We start from the raw sequence: 25,593 nt of genomic DNA on the forward strand, positions 1-25,593 counted from the left end.
CTCGTTTGTCGAAGTTGTCGCTGACGTCAAAGTGACGTTTCCGAACTTTGCGAGAGCCGTGGTTTGAGCTCGAGATCTTCGCTTCGGATCGAGGCGAAGTTAAACTTTGTTAACATGGCGGTGCCGTACGCTGCGGCCGAGCTTATCTTCCGCCACCGTCGGCGTCGCTACTGAGACCACTGGGGACGCCTTTACACTCCCCGACGACGACTTTCGGCGACAGTACCGGCTATCGAAAGCCGTTGTGCGTTGACTCTGCGACGAGCTTCGTTCGCCGCCTCGGACCGTGGAACAACAAGTTCTCTGCGCGCTCCGGTTCTTCGGAACCGGTAGCTTTCAAGGCATGGTGGCGACTGACGAGCACATATCAGTCTCCCACATGACTGTGAACTGGGCTGTCAGAGTTTTTGCGGCTGCCATCGCTTTTTTTTATTTTTTATTTTTTTCTGTAATATCCGAAGAGGTACTAATAAGCTGATATACAATTCAGAATGTTGGAAAACAAACAAAAACCGGGGTAATTCTTGGGTAGGGTCGAGTCTCCCGGCAGCCGGCAGAATTATTTCCCCGAAATTCTACTGGCAGTCGTCACTCATTGCCGGTCAAATCAGTTCATCGAACGACGTGTCATCGACAGATCGTTTCATCGGCACGCGATGTAATCACATGAAAGAAGTTGTCTTCCGTTAGAGGTATATATACATTAAGCATTTGCCCACCTTTAAACATGTAAGTGGGGTGTCCCATAACTAACACCCTAATAATTGTAGTGATGGACCTTATAAAAAAAATGTAAACTTCACACCTTTAAAAATGTGTGATTTTTTAAACACGTTTCTTAAAACGTATGATAATGCCTACACCTTTTTATAAAGATGTAAAACTACAATAACCTTCTCCTCAGGCACGTAGCCAAGGGGAGGGGGGGGGGGGGGGGGGGGGGGGGGGGGGGCATAAGGCCTGGCCTTCCCGCCCCCCCCCCCCCCTGAAATTTTCCATTTTGCTGGGGCCTCCTCTCCTCCCTCCCCCTCATAAAGCACATTGTCATCGGCGCCCCCCCCCCCCCCCCCCCCCCTTAAACGAAAATCTGGCTACGTGCTACGTGCCTGCTTCTCCTCAAGGTGTAATTACCACAGTACATTTCTTTTTTGGGGTGTACACAGTGGCCCGGGACCCATTAATATGACTGAACAAATAAATTACACAAACGAGTCGCCGAAACAGCACGTTGCTTCTTGGCGAGTGTCGAGGCAATAGGGAATTTTCGTAGACCGGTCTGCCCCCTCCGCTAAGCGTTCCGCAACGAAGAAGTTGCTACTCCGCCTGCGCGCCGATAGCCTTGACTGTGGAGTTCCCGCTATCGTAGCGGGTTGCGGAGGGCCCTTGCGGGACGGCGGAAACGATCTACGAAAACTCCCTAATATCGTCCGAAAACCGGCTTCAATATTGGCCGGATGTACGGTTTTGCGCCTCGTCCCTACATCCGGCAGGTATGGGAGTACCGATGCAAATAAACGATTTATGTCTAATAGCACTGGCACCACTGATTTCTTAGGAGGCTAGATCGTGGATAGAGGCCTGTATTGCTGGGGTCGAGCGGCACCACCGGCAGTCATCACTTGACACAACTCAATTTTTATTACGTTAGTAAATTGTTCTCTACCATGAAACTTCTATCATGTTTCCGCAAATAACGGTTATTATTGTGGGCAAGAATATTAAACGCGTTAGAATACCAATCTTGTTTAACTAAATGTTGTGTGGTTGAGGGTCCAGGGCTACTTTGTTGGGCGTTAACTGGTATGTGTTTAATGAGACAAGGGCTACCGACAGTTATTGTGGAGTCATCCGTGATTTCGGAGTCCTCAAAGCTCAGCAAACGATAAGTTAGAATGCCTTTACTAGGGATTTTCGCATCGTTTTGACCGCTTGTACATAGCCCTTCATGGTGAAAGCTTTTTCTTTGAACTCCTGTGAGGGCTTCCGTGACAAACTGAAACTCGGAGCGTGCCGTTCAGTCGCTCGACGTGCCATTTATTTAGCAACCGAAGCAAGCGACGTCGGTAAAGTCAATCGTGCTCCCGTCAATTTTTTTTTAATCGATGTTCAAACGCTTGACGAATGTCTATTTGACCCCAAGAACCCGACATAATCATCGCAGCACATCATAAAATGCTCGCCCTCGAGCACCGCGTACAAGCTTCCAATTTTTGCATGTTTCTTCCTTAGACTTACGTGTATTGCCTCATGATGTAAAAGGCCAAAGCAACAAGGACGAAAATGAAGGGAGAACTAGACAGGACGCGGCATATTGCCTGTCGTCAAGCAATGGCCGCCGGTGAGGCCAGTGACGGGCTCCCAATTCGCGATACAGACTTGCACTGTGAGAGTTGGCATTTCACCCACCGAGTGCTGCACGGAGAACAGGCCCCGAACGAACTTGCCAAATGCACCCAGTGCAGACTGATGCTGTCGCCATAGATGTTGTAGAAAAGTACCGGACCTCAAACCGAAACTAGCGCCTTTTTGTTCGACGTGATGGGTGGGATTGCGAGAGTGCAGTCGCTGCCATCGCTTAAACGTTGGTTGCTTCAACGTGGAACTTACATTTGCGATGACTTCCACTTAAGCAACTCGGCAGTCACAGATATCTACAGACGGCGTAAGTTTCCGAAACCAGTTGACTACAAAACAGCATACGCTTGAGGAAATTGATGGCACTGTACGCGCAAGAGCTTGCTTCGTTTTAAGCATAATGTTATGAGTGAATAACTGAAAGGATACGGCTTAAATCTAGTTCTTTGGAACAGCTAGCAATACGTTTCGTAAGACTTTTTATTTCCCTGGCATTGAGAACGAAAGCTTTCTCAAAACAAAATATGACGGGGCGAGATAGCTGCCATTCATATATGACTTTGCTTGAGTCTCGGGCAACGTCTCCATGTTTAGCCTTCCCGGACGCTGAGTGAATGCGTCGCAGGTTTCTGCTGTGGGAGCTTTGTCGAAAAATGTTGCACTTTTCACCCATACACAAATGATGCTAGATTTTCGCGGCCCCTGTGGTTGTTCTGGGGCTTTCATTGCACACTGGTAGGTTTCAGCGTCTGTACGGGTACAAAACGACTCAAATTTCGCGAATAAAAGACGGGCCGTCGATTCCTCCCTTCGTGAAATATCAGACGCTTACAATTCAAGCTCGCGTTTGAGTTTGTGGCCCGCGGGACGCGATTTCGAGCAGAAAAACCAACTTTTTCTTTCAGTTCCGCTGTGCGAATGCCTCATCGTAGCAGACGAACTCTCGTCGTCTGCTCTTGCTCCTCGCCTGGGCGAGGCCATGACGGGATTGTCGGCGCTAGAGAGCCCAAAGACGACGTACAGCGAGCGGCGTGAACGCTCGCCTCCCCGCGCTGTCTCGTGCTCTCGTGCATCGCCTAGGGATCGCGAGGGATTTTTCGTCAAAAGTTGCGAAGTTGAGCGCGCGCAGGGAGGAGGAAACTTTGCGGCGTTCTTTTGGTCACTCCCCCCGCTACGTCAAAAAGCGAAGAATGTTTTCCTCCACGAGTTTAGCTACCCTGGTCGCGAAAGCTACGGCCCGTTACAAAGGGTACAGCCACTATCATACATACATTCATGTTCGGCTTTGTCGGTTGCTATGGAAATCGAGCCAGCTCGGCTCGTTGCTATGGCACCGCGTGCGACTCATCGCGATGAGAGGCGGCACAGGGAAAAGCGTGGCGCTACTCTGGCAGCTAGGCTGCCCGTGTACAGTGGCTCCATTCCGAGCTGCTATTGCTACACATGGCTTGCAAGCGTCGCCATTGCTGGGTCCTGACGGTTATTTCTACTTACTGGTTTCTTCGAACTACAACTTCTTCGGTGTGAAACTAACACGCGAACCGAATGCTCGCGGCGCGTAAAATACTGGCTTGGCTGCTAATGACGTCCCATGCAAAAGCTATGTATACATTTGGGCGAATATGAAGTGTTGGGCGATGCGTATATTTTGCGGCAAAGACAACAAAAAACAATAATTTTTTTTTTTTTTTTTTTTTTTTTTGGGGGGGGGGGGGGGGGGGGGGGGGGGGAATTCGTTGTATCAAAGAAACAGCAGATTTCGTGGTTTCAACTACTTTCTCGTGAGACATGCGTAGCCCCCCCCCCTTTTTTTTTTCAATCCAAGTATAGATCTACATGTAATAACAAATAATTAACAGTGATTTTTTTTTGTCGCCGCTGCGTGCAATTTTTATGAAAACCATTACAAGTCGAAATTAGTCTTAAGGTACCCTACATCGTCTGGAAATTAGTAAAGCCGACTAATACGGTCACACGTTAGTTGATCCCTATATTTCAGGCACTCAGAAATTTCCATGCAAAAAAAATACTCACAGCGTAAAAAAAAGACTATAGTTTCTATGCTTGGCATAGCATGACAGGAATGCGACTTCATTTCATCAAGGCGTGTTTCTGTCTACCGTCGGTACTTCAGTTGCTCTTGCTTGTTTCCGAACGTTGTTTCTTCGTTTTCTTCTTCTTTCTTTTTACGAGTAAAAAGGAAAGACAAAGTTGGAGACGGCGAAGTTGCGAAGTTTTATTTTCAAATTTCACCGATTAAATTTTTGCTTTGCCTATTTACACCCAGGTGGCATGATAGTGAGTATCAATGAAGTTAAATCTAGTATATGAAGGCTATGATCTCTTCCCTTTGGAGCTCACCTCGAGTGAACTCACGCTCGTGCAGCGAAACATCGAACCAAGGCTATCCATCCGCTCGCACTTGCATCAAAAACGAGGTTTCGTGTTTGTGGTTGTTTCCTTCCTGCGCGTGGCTCTCACGTCAGGCCGCTAAGGTGGCGCTGCTATTGGCAAGGCGCATGCGCAGAAGCCCCACTTCACGCAGTTCCTGCACACGCGCACTGTCCACACCTCGTGTGGACTTGTTTGGAAAAAGCGTGTTGGCCTATGGGACCTTTCCCAAAAAAGGGCTTCTCTCCGATTCCATTCTCGGTGTTCGTGCGTGTGGCGCGTGATTTTCTCACTCTCTGAAGCGACGAACATGCGTGTGATGGGCTGAGGACTTGTAAATAGTGGCCTCGAGACCCAGATTGAATATACCTATTGCTAAATTACCCAAGCATCAAGGAGAATGAAGGGATTGGTGTTCTACGCGCCGCACGTGCTGGCCTCAGCAGTAGTAACTTTTCTAAAGCAAATGACTAAAACAAATTGCATCTTGCACGCGCGTTCGTCAACTTTTGTTTATATACTTCAAATCTTTTATACAGGGGAAGGCCTGCGCCTGTGGTGCGTGGAACACCAGTCCCTGCACTCTCCTCGATGCTTGGGTAATTTAGCAATAGGTCTATTGCCTGGAAGCGTGCTGTTGTTTATCCATGGTTCTCTACGAGGCCCGTGGTGATTCTACTTGTTCACAATGCGGGTGAAAACGAAGCATCCACACCATAGCAGTATACACGCTCTGATCCACACTAAGGGTACAGAGCACGCGCAAGGCTGCAGACATCGAGCTCTCATTGATTCCGGTGCGCGGGCGCTGCATTGGCGCTTCTTAGAGCCACTCTATATGGCAGCGTAGCTGCCAGAGTAGCGACACGACGCAAAATTATCTAGATGCAGAACGTCAGAAGCGCCTATAGTGATCTCCATTTTGGGCCTGGGAGGTTTCTATGGTAACCGTACTGCTAGCGACGCCGGGCGGCAACCTTTATCAAGTTGATACCTCCATTCGTTAATTGAAAAGTGGTAAAAGACCTAAAAGACGCTTTGCATGGCGGTACGGCACGGGCCTCTGGAGGAGCGGTGCCTGTTTCTTCTGTGAAAAAAGACGATTTGCAGCGTGCACGGACAAGGCGAGTGGTTTTCCACGCCGCCGGGATGGCGGCGGCTTCGTGGGACGGACGTACCGTCCTTGTACTTTCGGACTTCCCTCCTATGGAACAAAATCTGATTACGCCGGCCACGACAGGACGATTGCCTTGGGACATGACTGCTGCTCGACTGCCCCATAGTAAGAGAATGTATGCATAGCATCAAACTTCTTCAAGACCCAATCATTCATTCAAGATGGGATTATCTCACCGACTGGCGGGGAGCGACGTCGACGACGGTATCACCCTCGTTTTGGGCGATGAACAGTCGACGGGGTTAAACCAAGAAGGACAGCACGGTGGTCTACAGAGGATTGCTAACGCCATCAAAAGAGACGGACGCCGGATATGAGGTGTTCGTGCCGACAGGCCAAGTGGTCGTCCGGAAGTTTATCGGCATGCGAAATGTCAATATGTTTATCTGGTGTAGCACGCATATCCGTGTTAATGGGGCCATGAAATGATTCTTTAACTTCTTCTTCCTTAGCTTTAATCCTCAACTCAAAAGAGAACAGTGGAATCACGAGGTCGTGACATGCTAGGGCACCGGTGCGATGATCCCAAGCTTCCACCGTGCTTTTTAAGCACACCATAGAACTTGGCATTCGCAAGTGCACTCATGTGCACTCATTGGCCACGAACGCGAATTCAAATATTCATCGACGAATTGATTGTTGACCAGCGCATACGTCCGAGTGACGCAGTTTTCGTGTCAAGTGCGTGAGCTGGGGTCGGCTGACGTCATTTTGACTTTTGTAGGCATTACAAAGAGGATATTTAGAACCATACACACATGACGATAGCATCATAGCACACAGACATTAATGAATACAAAACGGGCCCAGCTACAGAAAATAAATATTACACTAGTAAAAAATAATTGTCTGTAACTTATTAATTACAAAGACGAACACACCTCTGAACATATAAATTTAATAGCGTGTGTTGATGCATTCTTATAGACCAGGTCATTTCATATACATCATTTGAGCAAACGCCAGCTTGTAACTTGAAAAAAAAAAAAAAACACTGCGATCAAATGCAAGCTATTGCAACGAAAGGACGTTTATCAAAGTCTTCAGAACTGTCAATTCGTAAAATCGTTGATTAGTACAAAAGGTTAAAGGTCGCAGGCGCTTCCTCGCTTAAAGTTACTGTGATTATTCGGTGACCGAGGGCTGAGACAACTTCCCCTAAGCCCTACACACGACGTATACCTTTCGTTTCGATTCTCAGAAATTACAACATTCAAAGGAGGCTAGAAAATGCGAAAATGTTATCCCAAAAGCTATATCGTAAGATCGTTGATTAGTACAGAACGTAAAAATCGCAGGAGCTTCCTTGCTAAAAGTTTGTAATTTCGCGGTTACCTGGGGGTGAAACAACTTCCCCAAGGTCCAACATGCGACGCATACAATTCGCATTGATTCTCAGACATTCCAACGTTCGAACAAGGCTAGGAGTATGCGAAAATTGCATGCAAAATGTCTTATTGATCCTCGAACACATCCAGGAATACGAGCACCGTTACGGCGATATGACTGATGCTGTCGCACAGGTGCTAATATCCAGAGCGATCTTGCACAGAAAGGTATAAAGTCACATTCTTTCAGATATTCACATCATACCTGCGTCAGAGAGCACGAAGAAGTCCGAAATCGTCGGCAAGAAGCGGCACATTACGACTACCGCGCACCGAACAAACTCGTATACACCAGCTCTGGGCGCTGCCATTTTACCGGTGACATCACGGCTCTTGCGAGGTCACGTGACGAGTAGTCACTCGGTTGCTAAGGAAACCGAGCCAGCTCAGCTCGTTGCTATGGTACCGCGTGTGACCCAACGAGGTATAGGGCCTTAGAGTGATAAACTGGCAGCTGAAAGTGACCCCCAATTGACCGCCGCCATGTTGTACAATTTTGACCACTAGACACGTGACCAGGCAAAATCTATGACGTAACCAGACCAAATCTCTGGCGTCAACGATAAGATGGCAGCGCCCAATGCGTGTCGGAAGCGTTGTGGGCGTTGATCGGAGTGTGTGGATTTCGTGTGCGGAATTCGGTTTTTCAGGGTTTTGTGTGCTCTCCCGCGTACGAATAACGTGAAGTACGAGGGAATGAGGCTTTTCTTTTTTATTTAATTCAGAGTAAGCCAGATTCGGTCCCGTGCTTCTCGTACGGGCTCGGATCACTACCTCGGACATCGCTCGGTCGTTCGAGTTTAATTAAAATATCCGAAATCGTTAACCACGGGAGCTCCTCGATAATCGCTGTGTCGAAGGATACGTCGAACCCATCCGGAACGCGGAGTCTAAAGGTATGTAGGACGTAACCAGAACGCGGAGTTCTAACGGTACGGCGGACGTGCCCGGGCAATTTTCTTAGCTCGACCGTCAAGATTCGGATTTGAAGCAGCGAGAGAAGTGTTGAAATCTCCGAACTGCTCGGTGCTGAGCTAACTACGGACCACTTCACTATGTGATCCGTAGTGACGTGAAAAAGACCGACGGCGGTCACTCCGGGCGGACGGCGGCTCCCGGCCGCCTGCCTTCTGTGAAGGGGCGACAGTCGTGTAAGCAGTACTGTACCAGCTTCTCTTATAGTTATGTTGTTCTCGAGCAGCTTCCCGATCACTAAACCCCGCAAACGCGTGCCGAAATTTCAAAAGGTGTCTGCCAACCTGGAAAGCCTTGAACTCCCAGAGAATTTCGAATCATCTGGGAAAGTCTGGGAATCATTCAAAAAGAGGGCTAAATAAGGGAAGACGACTAGTGAAAGCGGCATGGCGGTTGCTCGTCGGCACGGCCATGCTGAATGACATTGCCGAAATGTCATCCTTCGACTCAAAAACTCAAGGAATTTGATCAAAATAGTCAGGGAAAAACTTGGAAAAGTCGGGGAATTTCAAATCAGTAGTTTGTTAGACACAATATTTGATTTTCTTGGCACTCCACGCGTTTTTACACACGACAGGCACACGCCCGTGTATCACGGCAGCCAGGCCAAGCGGCTGCCAGCCACTTATGCAGGGTCGATAAGACGCAAGCGTGGAACGCTTTCGGACTGCTGTAAATACACCAGCGGGAGCGTCCGGCCGCAGTCCGACTGCCCACGCTAGGACACCCGACACAGACTCAGCGTCCTGGGTACGTCTGACGTATCTTTAGATTTTGCATCCTAGGTACGTCAGACCTATCTTTAGACACAGTGCCTGATAATAGTAGTGAATAGGGTCACGTTCAGTGCGCAAGTCACTTTATTACACTCGGAGAGCGGAATTCCATTCCCGTTGCGCAGGTAGTTCCCGAGCTAGGCACGCACTTGAAGACTATGTTTCACTCTTTCATAAAGCAAGCTTTGCGGGACCCCTCCGCCCTTGTGCACCCATTCGCAGGTTGTGTCGCCTTTCCTCACGTAACTCCCGCAGGTTCAGTGAGTTGCCGAGAGACTGCAGCCCCGGCGTCGCTCGGTACATACAAGAGGCGGCTCACGTCGGTCGTCCAGCAGCACACCGGAGGGACGCAAAGCTAGCAGCCTCCTTGGTGCACGCAAGACGAGGCTGAGCAGAGCTCCAAGCTCTTCTGACGCACATGTGCACTTCAATGAGACCGGTGTCGCACCCCGATTCCTAGAGATGTGGTCGCACTGGCAGTCTTGTTGGTCCTTGGGGGCCGTCGAGGAGTGCCAGAAAGCAAAATTCCATCCTTCTTGCGCAGGTAGTTCCCCAGCTAGTCACTTCCTTGACAACGTCGCACCCTCTCTGGAAGCAAGCTTCGGGATGCTCTTGTGCACCCATTTGCAGGTCGTGTCGCCTTTGCTCACGCAACTCTCGCAGGTCCAGCGAGTTGCCGAGCCGCTGTAGCCCCGGCGTCGCTGGTCGTGCATCCTGGTCCTGGTCGTGCATCAACCACCGCTGCCCATTTCCGCAGAGTGCTTGGGTGTGGTAGCTTGACGTGCTTTCGCAGAAAGCTGTATGCCTTTGCCGAGTAAAAATGGAGCGTGAGGGCAAACTTGCGAACATCCTCTGTACATGCGTTTTTCTTGCGCCTGACTCTTTTTAAGACGAGGTTGCGCATTGTGTTGGTGAATGCATTGTCAAGTATGTCAACTGCTGGCTTAGGAAATCGTGTCCTCAGTTCACGGAGCAGCGTGTTCAGCTTCCTAATCCTGGCCGTCTTCCGATTGATCTTCTTCTTTGCCTGTTTCAACAGTTTCCTCGCCTTCTGCAGCTTTTGCCTACTCGTGGCCAGGACCCTGTGCAGTCGTGGTGACACAGCTGCGTACGAGTGGTTACCGAAGGAAGTGTTGCGTCGCATGAATACAGCTTCAGGGGGAGTCATTCGTCATTCGGTCCACAAGAAGAGCCAGTCCCGATGTGCCCAGATTGCTGTTCACAGCACTGGTGTTGCCCCTCTTGGAGTTTTGCTGCTCGGTGTGGGATTCGGCAACCAGGCCTCCCTCGAGTCGGTGCAATGTCGCGCTTGCTAATTTATTATGAGACGTCAGTTTGGCTTCCGAACACCGTCCTATTGAGCACTGCACCTCGTCCGTTCAGTCGGCAGGGACCCGCTTCATCATCGATGTCACGTATAGCGACCACGCGGCTCAGCCACTTTTCTGCTACCGGACTCCTCGATTCCTTTTGCTTCCTCCCAGCGGCGTACTCGCACTGGTGGACTGCAGCCCATTTTAACACATGCGCTTCGTCGCTAGAACTCGTTCGCCCCCCTTGCGGTACCACTTTAAAGGTCCCCCCCCCCCCACCCCCCCCCCCCCCCGGGCCAGTCACCAGTTCACCACCAATCGACAGTGTCTCACTTCGAACATTCACCAAGAGCGTCACGGTTCACCTGCGGGGCATCTAGCTCGATATTTTTATTCCGATCGCAGAGTGGGCTCCAGCAGGCGGACTGGATGCACCATCCTCTACACTTGTACACCCTATACCGATGCTTAGCTCACAATACTAACTATTCCGCTCGAGAAAACTATAATATTGTGACTCATCAACCTATTTTATACACACTATGTGCTAGCATTAGCGCCTGCCTATTATATGCGACAGAAATCATCTGAAACCAACGTTGTTTCCACACGTTCCCATTGCCTTCCATAGCGGCCGCCGCGCTTTTGGTGCTGAGCTAGGGCGGCGCCTAGCGGAACACTCGCTCCCTCCTAGCCGTTCACGTGATATTTATTGGCCCGCGCGCTCCCATAGGGAAACTCGTAGTGACCTGGTCGCCCTTATAAATCCTGTCGTGGGCTTGGCCATCACCTTGAAAGGAGAGAGTGTATGACCATCTCGTTGAGGTCGAAAAAGTGTATGCTGCGCGCGCACGATGATTCAATGAGACAGCCCGCGCAGTAAAAAGAGCTAGCATATAGCTACGAGGTCATGCACATAGCTCTCCCAGAGGATACTGTATTCAGGCGTGGCGTATGAACTGTTCTGAAATTCGAGTCGTGTTCCAAGCGTCCTATGGTTATTCTTCCCGATTGACCTATTGTTCCAAGCAACGAAGAAATCGTTATAAAACGTCTGGGGGAAAAATATAACACGAAATATAAAAGGCCATAAACTAAAGCATTTCGGTCAGAATGCCTTTCGAACGTTGCTGGTGTCCGCCGCTTCATGACGCAACAAGTTGTGGCGAGTACACTGTAAAAGTACTTAATTTTTGTGATGACTAATTCTTCGCGACTTTTGGAACTAAAGAAATATCGCGAAAAATAGATCACGCAAACAAATTACCCCTATGGTAATCAATACTAAGCGTACCCCTCAAAACCTGAAATACTGTGCCCCGCCAAATAGTCCCGAAACCCACACCTCGTAAAATTTGCGAAATATCGAGGCCGCGAAAATAAAGGTAACGGTATTTGCTTACAGCGTTGCTAAAAGGCCTAAGAGGAGAGAACGTTGTGTCGAAGCCTGTAACTGCCGCCGAAGCAAACGTTCTCTATAATTAGGGTGTGTACTTTCCGGTGTTTATTTGTGAGAAAAATCGGCGGATGTTTTTCGGTGTTTATTTATTCTCAAAACACCGGTGTATTTCGGTGAAACGTCTCGCGACGAGGCTAAAATCGGTGAATATCGGTGAAAAAAAAGCGATTGATCACAGACAGAGAGTTCCAACTTAATTCACATAGTTCATACACTTCTTCTCTAGGAAGCAACTATTTCTCACACTTGGTTATTATAGTAGATGCAAGCATACTTTCATGCTTGCATCTACACGCAAGGAACGTGCTGCCGTCATGGCAGCACGTTCCTTGCGGTTCGGAACCCGCAATTATGAAAACGCACGCTCCTGTGCGACACGGACGTTGGCAGTGTCTTCCAGGAACCACAGCAACCTCTGAATATATGGCTTGCACCGACATCACTTGGTCAGACACAATAAGGAAAAAGCACGTGAGAGCCTACCCTCCACTGTGTTAATTTTTTCACAAAAGGGGGCCATGGGAGACACAATAAGGGAAAGGCGTATGAGAGCTTAGCTTCCACTGCGCTCACCAGACGCTTTTGACCCCCAGAAAGGAGGGCGGACTGACGCCACTTGCAAGCCATGTATAAACACTGGAAGAATGCAGGATCCACGAGATAACACGTTTGACGAACCTCTACGGGGAAAGAGTTGCGCTAGGTCGGAAACTAGCAACGGCTGGTGTTTTTCGGTTTTAACCAGGGCAAAAATATCCAACCACCGGTGTTTTTCGGTTTTAGCCGATTTTATGTTTTCGTCACCGACGGATGTTTATCGGTGTTTTTCGGTTAAAACCGGAAAATACACACCCTATCTATAATGCGGCTGTCGAAGACGCGATATGTGACACGATCGTGCAAGCGTCGGCAGCGCTGACGTGATAAGCAACTCAATTGTTGATGTAAACCGCATAGCCAACGAAGACGCGAAAGTGACTCCATCGGCGATGTAGACAGCGTCACCAACAAAAATGCGACCACCTATATACTCAGTCGCCGATGTAAGAACGAAGCCGCGAAAAAAAAGTCGCCGTTTCTTGCGGATGTGCCTCCACGTAAATTTCAGTCACAAACTTGAATTGCGCCTTCGGTTTTGGTCGCTCGTCCTCCGGGCGACGTAGTTGTCACTTATCTTATCCGTAATGTACCAATTTGGAATGTCAACCAAGCTCATGGTCCACGATAGCGCATCGGGACCAGCGCCGGTAATGCTCGCGATCGCGGGCAAATATAATATTTTTAGACAGTTTTAGTATAGCGTTGCTGGATCTTACGTACGCAATACGCAATAGTATAGCGTACGCTAAAAATGACCTGCTCGGACCGAATTTAGTTGTGCGTTACGTTTTCGAGTGAACACCGCGCATGATCTTGGTTAAATTTGCTAGAGGCGTAGAATTCCGCATGCTTATGCGCAACCATGCTTCTGGAAAGAAATATTGAAAAAGAAAAAGTGTTTAATCATTTTATTTCAGATTAAACCAAGCTACAGCTGCCTCGTCAAGCGCGCTTTTCTGCGGGGTACTGAGGCTTCGAGTACGAGTGCGTAGCCAAATTCGATCACGGAGCCTCCGTCAGTCGTACCGTGGAAACGGTACCTTTTATCAATGCTGTCGCGGAATGACATTCATGACCTACTGATGTCCAGTGCATAGCGAGAACTTCGGCGATCTCTTTTAGAGTCGTTCGTCTGTCGGCGATGAACTGTGGGGTTAGGCTTAGCGTTGAGCAGATCGCAGCGTCGACGCACACTGCGAGCGGCGAACATTTCCATTGTGCAGTCCTTCAGCTGCAGGGCGATCTGATCCGACCGCGGTAGGTCTCAGAAAGAATCGCCGAGCTGAACACCATGCAATTTCACGTAACACAGAACTTCGAAAACACCACGTCGCCCTTGCTGCGCCAGTCAAGGTAACAGCCATCTTAAAACTGGCGCTCTCGTTGGGTCCGAGATCTCTCGAAAGCGTCCCGCAAGGCCCGCTAGCCAGCAACGCAACATCCCCAGCGTTTCGTGCGTACGCAATACGCTAGCCCTTCTATTGCGTTCTGCGCATGCGCACTCACGACCCGCAATCTCCTTGCGTACGCAAAGCTATAGCGCACGGTCCACTAAAACTGTCTAATAGGGAGTTTTAGAATAGCGCACGCTAAAGCTTTGCGTACGCAAAGAATAGCGTCGTCGCCACTGCGCATGCTCCGAACGCAAACCAGGTTTTGCGCTTTGCGTGCGCAATTTCTCGGTATAGCGTGCGCTTTGCGTGCGCAATTTCTCGGTATAGCTATTTCTCGGAAATAGCGTGCGTACGCAAAGAGTCTTTGCGCTTCTCCTATGGTGGATTCGTGATGAGAAGTTGGCTAAATCCAAGGCGAGCACAGTTAAAAAAACATGGCGGCTTCCAGGATTATGTCGGCGGCTGCTTTGGCGGCGTCGTGAGTGCGACGTCGGCGGTATCCTCGCGACTGCAATTTCCAATACGGGACGACATTGTACTCGGTTTGGCAGCGATTACCGACAACTTGATGCTTGCGACGCGCGAACATTTCACGGCGAAGGTATGATGTGCGAAGGTCAGTACACGAGACCTCTCTTGCCGAGGCGACGCAAGCGGACACGACAGCTCAACCGCTCACGTCGCGTTCTCATGTTTAAACAAATTAAAATGCTACTCTGGACCAAAAAACTCGTTTTTTTCTAAAGTTACAGCATTTCGTGTGTGAAATAAAAGTTGTTACTGTATCTTGGTGGCGTCGCAAGCGCGAGATGCTTGGGCTTTTGCGTCGCGGCGGAGAAACGCTATTCTAAGACTCTCTTGCGTCGCGTGCGCTAATACAAGCGCTAAATTTAGCGCTAGCGTGCGCTAAAATGTCGTACGTTATTCTAAAACTCCCTAATGTCAGCGCCTTGCCCGATTATAGCGGCCAGCCGCACTTTCTAGCGCCTTCAAGGCAGCTGCTCATTGTTGCCAAGAGCAATTTCGGAAAGGGTCTACAGCCATGGGTGGTTTGATTTGAACTCGAAGAGGCTTGTCCGTGGGGTCTGGTGGTGGTGGTTGTAGCAGCACCGTATTTAACTCATATTTCATTAAAACATATACGGGCATGTAACAGTTACCTCGACCCCGAAATAAATAATACTGCTTTTCACAGAATTAGATGTACGCAGAGCAGATAGTTGGGCCAGTTGGTTCATATCGATGTGTGCAAAAACGTCAAAAGAGAAAAAGCCCGACCAAGTAAGGAACAGGAAAAAGCACTTAATTGTTTCATTCCACTTGTTCCGTCGTTGTCCCTTTAGGTTCCTTTCCGACATAAAGTGATAAATTCTGTATTTCCAAAAGTTCAAATGTGCCAAAATGTAACTTTGGCTCTTTTTTTTCTTTCGCAGTTTATTTTACAAAACACTGACCACCCCCAAACTTAACAATGGTTGTTTACATTGATGATAGTATTTAACACTGTGCTTACGCCAAACATTATTTTTTTTTTATCTGCAGTTTCTCTTATTAAAGAATTACAGAAGCGAGCGGCGGTAAATCTGCCACCTAGACGCGACAGTACAACTTGCGCCATCTAGGGGCAAATATGGGCGGCCCGGCAGCAGTAGAGGCGGCGATTGTAACGCCGTGTTTTGAGGCGGCGGAAACAAAAACCCTACACTTGAGCGCAGTTGTAGGGTTCAACTTTTTTCTGTTTAGCTTTCCTCCTCAACTCATAAATCGCGCATTGTACCAAACAGTTTAAGAAGTCGGAAAGAAGGGAGTCCCCTCTGCTCGGAATCTCGCTTGTGTAGCCCGGACACAGCCATTGTCCCTCTAGAAGATTAGCCCGTCGCTCACCAATTCCGACTAGTTGCTTTCCCCACCCGGTTCACCCCGAAGCTCACAGTGCTGTGGAAGCTACGTGCTCGTTGGGCCAGCCACACATTTTCCACGTGATCACGCCCTCTCGCGCATACCGACCCGCAGAGAATGAGGTCAGGTGATGAAAGGGAGGCGGCTGATTGGTCCGGCAAGCGCGTAGCTTCCACCGCAATGTCAGCTTAGGGGTAAAGGGATTAAGTGAGGCCCGGTGTCGTGTGACGTGCGCTTGGGCCCTGGTGACAAGCGCGATCCAAACCAACGCTTCTTTTTGCGCCTGTAGGTCGTGCGGCTGCGGATGTGACGTATTTTCGTGACGTCGCGCCGCTTCTTCGCTCCTTCCGGGCGCGCACAAGAAAGTTGGTTGATTTCAACTTCTTTCTCAACGCGCACAAAAACGCGCGGTGACGTGTAGGGCGCTCCTGTGTCCCGGCCAATCGGAGGAGGGCAAGCTAGTTCCGGCTCCACGTTTCTCGCCGTCTGGCTGCCCTCTCCTCCCCCCCCCCCCCCCCTTCTCTTCCAACATGACAACGCGATCTCTCTCTCTCTCTTCCTCTGGCCGTCTGGCCGGCCAGTCTGTCGCAGTTGCACCTTGCTTGTGCGCTCGTGCCTGCGTGCGCGCGTGCGCGCTCGCCCGAAGTTTCGCCCGTCCAAACCAAAGCGCACGGTTCTGACTCAGAAAGCGCGCCCGGAAACAGCAAAAACGCCACGAAATGCGTCACATCCGCAGCCGCACGACCTACAGGCGCAAAAAGAAGCGTTGGTTTGGATCGCGCTTTATGGTGGCTAGTAGGCCGGTGACGCGCTGCGGGGTCCGCGGATGTATCACAGTGAAAAGGCGGAGAGTTTACGAAAGGAAGGAGGTACGAAATAGTCCGCTATGTTTTGCAAATTTTTGTAGCGAAAGTCAGGCTTCTGACTTTCTATCTTTGTTCTTTTGGCCCACTGAACGATGTGCTATTAGTAAAATCCCAATATAAATTGATTTACTCCAGCCCAAAATTCGTTTCATGGGTCCTTTAACGGCTGTACCCGTCCTAGTGGCTGAATAGGTTATTAACGTATTTGACGTCGTCGAGACGTTACCTTACTTCTTTCTTCTTTTTTTTTCACTCATCGGTCGTTTTTTGTTTTTTTGTTTTTTTCTCGCTTCTTCGCTCGCCTTTTTGCTGCTTACAAACATGAGCTGCCTCCTGCGTCCCAAGCAACTTCCGGTCGCTCCGTCTTCGCAACTCTGTCGAGCTTGCCTATGTCGCCAGTGCTAGAAAGCATAAACGCTACACGCACATCAAAGTTGGAGATTTAACGAGGGCCGTCGGCTGGTCAATTTAACGTCTTGGAGGAGGCAAGTTGGTTTACAAGAGTATTCGAAAATATTTAACATATCTCGGGCTTCTTTGTTCTTTTGGCGTTCACCTGGAGAATTGGTGGTTAAACGTTTCATCGACATTTCAAACAGCGGTGTTAGGGTGGGCTTTGTTCATACTTTTTATGAACCGGAAGTTCTCTGGGACGTCAAAGACTAAAGCACCTCCTGGTGGCGTTTGCCATGAAAAGGGTCAATAGCCAAGGCTACAGCTGCACCGGCCTGGCAGCGCGGTTAAGCGGACCCCCGCAATAACCATGGCTGACGGGCACATGTGTTATTCCTTGGCAGAGTAGGCAAACAATTAACAGCATGTAGAACGCTTTTGCTCACGTCTGCCTGAAAGCACTGTCTGCTGCGCACATTACACACCGCACCAAACGAACTGTCCGCGAACTGGCGCTTGAACTACCGTCCGGCCGCTTTATAATGGCAGGAAACAATGGGGACCTTTAGCAAACCGCTGCCGCGTTCCGAAATCCGCACTACCGAAGCTTTGAAGCATGCTTTTAAGCGCGCGCCCGGGTGATACCGTGGCCGCGGGGCACGCGCTTAAAAGCATGCTTCAAAGCCTCCGGTACCGCTCATTCACACTGGAAGCGGATCCACGTTCGCAAAGCGGTTGCGACCGCGGTTGTATAAAGATTCAGTGCAATTGCACGCGCTCTCGATGACATCGAGTGCGCGTGCAATTGTACTGGATCTTTATACAACCGCGTTCGCAACCGCTTTGCGAACGCGGATCCGCTTCCAGTGTGAATGAGCGGGTAGTGCGGAACTCGGAACGCGTCAGCGGTTTGCTAAAGGTCCCCATTGTGCCAATGCGGGGCCCGAAGCTCTCGTTCTGCAGACTCGCTCTTCGATCTTCCCTCTTCGCTTTGCTGCGCCCACGTTGTCGCTCCTGTTGCGCTTTGGTGGTATACGAAATGCCCGCAAGCGAGATCCACATTGTAAGTGTACTCGTAAACAACTTTCTGTGGCTAGGCAGTCGAAGGTACGGGAGCGCGTGTGTGAGCGCCTATCAAAGCTTTGGACTCCTACTCCTCCTCTCTTCGAACATGTCACACAGAGTTGTCTCCTGGTATATTTCATTTTGCTGCCGCCGGTGCGCGCTCTATCGAAGCTAGATTCCACGGATACGCAAGTACTAGAACTAATCTTATTAATGCTATGCATTTAAAAACAATACGTTGAACCCGGATATATCGAATTCAAAGGGGATCGTAAAATAGTTCGATATATACACTCCGTGCGGGAACTATAGGGGGCGCTTTGAAAAACGCGCGTAGCGCCGCTAGCGGAGGAGCTGGCGTCCGGCAGTGAGGCGCGTTCAGCAGCCTGCGGCGCCCTTCCGCGTGCGAAGCTGTGGCGATGTAAGCGCGCACGGACGAAACTTTTGCTTTTTGAGCCGATACGTTGAGGGTGACGTTGCATGAGTGCTGGGGCAGACCTAAGAAGGGAATCTAGATGTTTTCCACTTCTTATATATTGAGTTTGAGTCGTTATTAGGGGTAATTGCTCTAGTTGCAGCCGAAAAAGGGGTTGGAGCAACTTTCTGAAAAGCAAGATGGCCGCCGCCATAATTCCTCTGAGTGGGAAATTTGTTTCGGTCGTCGTTGTAAACGTAGACTGCTGGAACGATGCTATTTGGAGGCGAGTGAGATGTTCACTAAGTTTCTGCACAAAATGTGCCAAGTTTCATTAAGACAGCAGGTGTGAAAGTTATGTTTCTAACGAATAAAGAAATACAGGCAGACTGGCTAATCCAATTTTTGACCCAAAATGTTGTGTTATAACCGGGCTGTGCGAAGTGCACATTTGGGCACACAGGTGCTTCGACTTGACAGTAACTTGATACAGCACTTATTAAACCAAAAATAGATGGCATAGGGAAACCAGGTGAAAATTTGGTTTGGGCGACGTAACTCATTGGGAACCGGTTTTGACCACGAAAGGGCTGTCAAGAGTATACCACTCGTCGTGGGAGGGTGAGACTTTGCAGGTAGGAAGGAACTAGTCGACTGTACTTACAATTGAAACAACTTTACGAAAGGTGGTTCCAAAACCGAGAAAACAAAGTTGTCGGCCAACACACGGTTTGGCCGGCCATTGTGGTCAGCTGTTGTGAACTAACCTGCAGTGCGAAATGCTGATTTTCGGCACACAGGTACTTTGACATGACCGTAACTTGACACAACACTTATTATACCGAGAGGTGGCATAGCAAAACCAGGCGGAAATTTAGTTTGGGCGGCGTAACTAAATGGGAACCAGCTTTGACAGTCAAAGGCTGTCAAGATAATACCACTCATCGAGGGAGGGGCACACTTTACAGGTAGGAAGGGCCCAGTGGACGGTACTTCCCGTTCGAACCACTTTGCGATGGGTGGCTCTAAAGCCGAGAAAAAAAATTGTTGTCTACAAAATTCGGAGTGTCAGCGTTTCCACATCCAAAAGAAGGCTAATCAAAAAAGAAAGCACACCACATAAACTTCCGTACTCAAACGTCGATTCTCTAATGATTCCGAGTTTCATTGTAGTTTTTCTTAGATTCATATTTGTCACTTTTTTTACCGTTCAAATCTTTCTTCATGAAGTACAGATTGCGTGCCATACGATGGGGACAAAACTTCTTTAGAGGGCATTCATCCAACGAAATTGGCACTGCATACCCGCGAGTGTGGGATGGCATTTCAGTTCGTCCCATCGGCACTAACACATGTAGGCGTTACTGGAATGAAAACAAACGAAGAGCGCAAAGCGGCAGTGTTGAATATGTCTGCCATGCCGACACAGTGGCAGACATGATCGGGAGACCAAACTTATCGGGTCGTACGGCACGGGTCCATCGTTTTCGCTGTCCCACAAAACATTGGCGGGGTGAAAAACTGTGGAACTATATCTCCACGAGATACAACGCATAACTATTGAAGTACTTAACGACGCAGCACCGGCCGGCAGCACTTCATGCTGTGAACTCAGCGCAACCGCACCGCTCCGACCTCAATGCGTACGGACGCACGCGGCGTGGTTTCGGTTTCGTTTTCTCTGGGGTTCTCACTGCCTACCTTCGGTAACGGCCGCGCGGCGGCGCGCCAGTCGCGTCGCACGGAGTGTATAGATAATTTGATATACCAAAATATGATAACTTAAGCCCCAGTTGAAATTTCCGCGCGTCTCTGCTAATACCGAAGGCCGCGACAAACGGGACCTTACCAAACTGAGCCTCCAAGAGCCGCTAAATACAGTAGAGCTTAGTTGGTGAGGGTCGCAAACACCGCCGCGTTTACGCGATGGTGTTTGTGATCGTTTATGTGCGATCCTGGCTACGAAATCCACACAGCACCGGCGACCAAACACGAAAATAGTTTTAAAAAATCAAAAGAAACGGAAAAAGCGAGCCGCATAAAAAAAAGAAAAACTTTCGGTCCATAGAATGAAGTTAAGCAAGCAACAAAAAACAAACCTCGCTGAATTCAGGCAGCAAAAAAAGAAAGGCAAAAAAAAAAAGCGGGCAAAGCAATGATTATAATGCACTTTAATGCAAAGGTGCAAGCGAGCTGGACAAGAATGACGAAAATAATCCCTGGAGAAGGGGAACAAGAGGGACAAAGGGCAAACACAGATCTCCAAACACAGCTAGGTGACTGGTGCGCGACCGAAAAAATCCGCCTGGTCCGGGTATCGAACCCGGGACCTCTCCATTACAGGTGGAGCTAGCTGTGTTTGGAGATCTGTGTTTGTCCTTTGCCCCTTTTGTTCCCCTTCTCCAGGGATTATTTTCGTCATTCTTGTCCAGCTCGCTTGCACCTTTGCATTAAATTGCATTATAATCATTACCTTAAATTGCAAGCTTCACCCTTGTTGGTGTTAGACTGGTGGCAGCTGATAAAACCCGTTTGCTCTACTGTTGTCTAACCCCTGGTTAGCTCAATTGGTAGAGCGCTCCACCTGTAATGGAGAGGTCCCGGGTTCGATACCCGGACCAGGCGGATTTTTTCGGTTGCGCACCAGTCACCTAGCTGTGTCTGGAGATCTGTTTTTGTCCTTTGCCCCTTTTGTTCCCCTTCTCCAGGGATTATTTTCGTCATTCTTGTCCAGCTCGCTTGCACCTTTGCATTAAATTGCATTATAATCATTACCTTAAATTGCAAGCTTCACCCTTGTTGGTGTTAGACTGGTGGCAGCTGATAAAACCCGTTTGCTCTACTGTTGTCTAACCCCTGGTTAGCTCAATTGGCAGAGCGCTCCACCTGTAATGGAGAGGTCCCGGGTTCGATACCCGGATTAGGCGGATTTTTTCGGTCGCGCATTAGTCACCTAGCTGTGTCTGGAGATCTGTTTTTGTCCTTTGCCCCTTTTGTTCCCCTTCTCCAGGGATTATTTTCGTCATTCTTGTCCAGCTCGCTTGCACCTTTGCATTAAATTGCATTATAATCATTACCTTAAATTGCAAGCTTCACCCTTGTTGGTGTTAGACTGGTGGCAGCTGATAAAACCCGTTTGCTCTACTGTTGTCTAACCCCTGGTTAGCTCAATTGGTAGAGCGCTCCACCTGTAATGGAGAGGTCCCGGGTTCGATACCCGGACCAGGCGGATTTTTTCGGTTGCGCACCGGTCACCTAGCTGTGTCTGGAGATCTGTTTTTGTCCTTTGCCCCTTTTGTTCCCCTTCTCCAGGGATTATTTTCGTCATTCTTGTCCAGCTCGCTTGCACCTTTGCATTAAATTGCATTATAATCATTACCTTAAATTGCAAGCTTCACCCTTGTTGGTGTTAGACTGGTGGCAGCTGATAAAACCCGTTTGCTCTACTGTTGTCTAACCCCTGGTTAGCTCAATTGGTAGAGCGCTCCACCTGTAATGGAGAGGTCCCGGGTTCGATACCCGGACCAGGCGGATTTTTTCGGTTGCGCACCAGTCACCTAGCTGTGTCTGGAGATCTGTTTTTGTCCTTTGCCCCTTTTGTTCCCCTTCTCCAGGGATTATTTTCGTCATTCTTGTCCAGCTCGCTTGCACCTTTGCATTAAATTGCATTATAATCATTACCTTAAATTGCAAGCTTCACCCTTGTTGGTGTTAGACTGGTGGCAGCTGATAAAACCCGTTTGCTCTACTGTTGTCTAACCCCTGGTTAGCTCAATTGGTAGAGCGCTCCACCTGTAATGGAGAGGTCCCGGGTTCGATACCCGGATTAGGCGGATTTTTTCGGTCGCGCATTAGTCACCTAGCTGTGTCTGGAGATCTGTTTTTGTCCTTTGCCCCTTTTGTTCCCCTTCTCCAGGGATTATTTTCGTCATTCTTGTCCAGCTCGCTTGCACCTTTGCATTAAATTGCATTATAATCATTACCTTAAATTGCAAGCTTCACCCTTGTTGGTGTTAGACTGGTGGCAGCTGATAAAACCCGTTTGCTCTACTGTTGTCTAACCCCTGGTTAGCTCAATTGGTAGAGCGCTCCACCTGTAATGGAGAGGTCCCGGGTTCGATACCCGGACCAGGCGGATTTTTTCGGTTGCGCACCGGTCACCTAGCTGTGTTTGGAGATCTGTGTTTGTCCTTTGTCCCTCTTGTTCCCCTTCTCCAGGGATTATTTTCGTCGGCAAAGCAATAATGGCGCAAGAAAAGGGTAAACAAAGATAAGGTGTTCAAAGCGCGATGGCTCAACCGCTGTTGTCGCAAGCAGTCTCCGCCCCGGTTTCAACAACACAGCGACGTTCTCGAGGGGCATTTTCTGGTTCTTCACCCAGTAAGCAGTATAATAAATTGGCGTGAACGAACTGACAAGTTTCTTTATGATGTGGGTCATGCCGGACCCCGAAATATCCTGCAGGCTGCATGTCGTAGGAGAACTTGAGATCGTCGAAATGCTTCCGTGTGTACTTTATCGTCTCCGATGAGGGGATCCCCATGTGGCGGGTTCGAATCCCGGCCGAGGTGCCCGCAATCTGACGGAGGCTTATTGCGGAGGAGGCGCCGTGTAACCGAGCTTTCGGTTGCACGTCAAAAGATCCCCAGGTGGTCGTCGAAATTAATCCTCAGTCCTCCGCTGGGGCGTGCCAGATGCCCGTCGTTGGTTTGGCACGTAAAAACCCCAAATTTGACTTCGACTTTTTTTGTCTCCGATGAGAGGTCAACGGCGACAATCCGTCGGAATGACCTGCAGTTGGGAAGGAGGTGGTCGCGCGTGAAGGCTCCCGCTTCGCAGCACAAGTCCGGCAACCTTGGCTCTTGGCACGCTTTCCCTCGACGTGTCCCTTGCAGCATCTCCACAGCGTGGATGTTTTGATCTCGTCGTGAGCGGATACTCAGAACTCTGGCTAGGCGGAGCTTGATGACAGTGCACTCGAGTCTTTTAGCCATCTTTTGGGATGAACAGACAAACCTGACCTTTTCTATACCTTACATAGAAAAGGGAACTGGTTCGTCGAGTACGTTTTCGCCTGTGTCACTTGAGTCAAGTTATTTTCCAGCTTTGATTCGCTAAGGCACTATATGCTACTCTACTGAGTTTCACACTTGTGGTTTCGTCCTACTATTCTAGACATATTATAACAGTTAACAGCTGCTAATTGAAAAGTGGAAAAAGGCCTCTAAACTAGAACAATTTCAAAACAATTTTATGCTCGTTGCTTATAGAATCCCTTCTGGCATTGGGCGAATTTCTAAATCAATGCTAAATATGAGGTCGTTGTCTAATTTTATAAATTTATGACGCGCAAAGAACAGTTCGAAATTTTGCATTAGGTTGTAATTCTATGAAATCGGGAGCGTCTACTTACCCGCATTTTTTTCCCCTCCTGAATGCTTTGCGGGAAAGTACAGGGTTATTCAAGGAGAGATCAGGCTCTTTAAATCGACCTCGAAATTCGGTTTCTTAACCTATCGCGCTATGACTTTGTGCAGCGTTGCCCGCAGATGGTGCATTTTGTTTGTAAGATTTGCAAAGACCGAACTTGCCTGAGGAAAAATTAAATTAAAGAAAAAAGGCTTAGCTCCTATGGAAACGCAGCGACGCCACCGGTCTTCACACCAGTGTTGGACAAAATACTCGATAAAAGTATTTAAGTTACTAAATACCTGTTTCATAAAGTATTTAAAACACTACTCAAGTTACTTTTACTATAAAGTATCTTGAGTAGGGTACAAATACTTAGAAATGTAATTCGATTACTTTTAAAGATACTTCCGCATTTCGTAATTTGTATCGACGTCAGTGACAACGACAATTATGCAGCTGCGCAAATTTGGGTTACCAGGATGGTTTATTAGCACGCAACAACACAAAACGGAAAAAGAAACATCGTAGGGCTATTTTATGCAGTCCAACTATAAGGAGCAAAATATTGTCGTAAATGGCAAATGATGAGGCGGCGAATAACTGAAGAAACTAAAAGTTTAATTGGGCGAACTTGTGCCCAAAACAAAATAGAGAAAGGCTAGCGTCGCAGGGGTCGATGTCGGCTAAACAGCAGGATCGAGCACTAGAGCGAGACTGACTCCGGACCGCCACTCGGAGCACCTTTTGTACCCGCGTGTGTTTCTGGAACATTCGGACTAGAAAGTTCAGCGCGTAGAACATTCGTAACTCGATCAGACGAAAAGGTTCTCGAACTTACGAGAATGTCAAGATGAAAGAATAAATAAAAGAGGAGTCCGCTCCCTGGTATCGAACCTGGAGCCTCCGCGCGTTAGTCAAGCGCGAGAGCCAAGCACGATAACCATTCGGCCACGCGCTCGCCGGGTACCGCGCGTGGCAATGTCAGTGATAGATGTTACAAAACATTTCTGGGACACTGCTAAAGTTGAGGCTTGGGCGAGTTGGTACATACTTCGGAATTAAAAACAGCGCGGAAAGACGAGGACCAGACAAAGAAGTGACACGGACGTCCGTGTCATTTCTTTGTCTGGTCCTCGTCTTTCCGCGCTGTTCTTAATTCCGAAGATTTCTGGGACAACAAGAAAGAGGGCGCTTTAGCAATTGGGGAGGAGATCAGACCGTGGCGCCCCAAGCGGTTAACTTTAGAACTAGATGGACGGGGACAACAAATAAAATGGCTCAGCACTCGGCTGAGTTAACCGAACGAGGCGTCAGCGTTCGGCTGGAGTTCGTGTTCTCCGGTGAGTGGGAGGAGGGGCTCTCTTGTTACCACTCCGGCCTGCATAAACAATGCAGCATGCACGGTGCCCAGCTCAGCACAAAAGCCCAAGTGGGTCAAGCTCGCATCCTCTGACGACTGCTTTCGGGAGAGATCCGGCACTTAACGTCACTTCACTAATTTTAGGTATTTTTTCATTACACTGTGCCACGCGCTCTATTAAAAACATGACATGAACATGCCCACAAAGCCTGTGGGCATGCTCACAGGCCTTGTGTCGGGTAAACACCGAGGTTTGGGGGGGGGGGGGGGGGGGGGGGGGGTGACAAACGGGTCAGAGCGCCTCGTCAATAATAACATCGCTGAATATGACGTCCTGCGGCGCACCTCAGACGCA

Source organism: Ixodes scapularis, unplaced genomic scaffold (genome assembly GCF_016920785.2).
Source record: "Ixodes scapularis isolate PalLabHiFi unplaced genomic scaffold, ASM1692078v2 PGA_scaffold1__304_contigs__length_218370807, whole genome shotgun sequence".
Lineage (NCBI taxonomy): Eukaryota > Metazoa > Arthropoda > Arachnida > Ixodida > Ixodidae > Ixodes > Ixodes scapularis.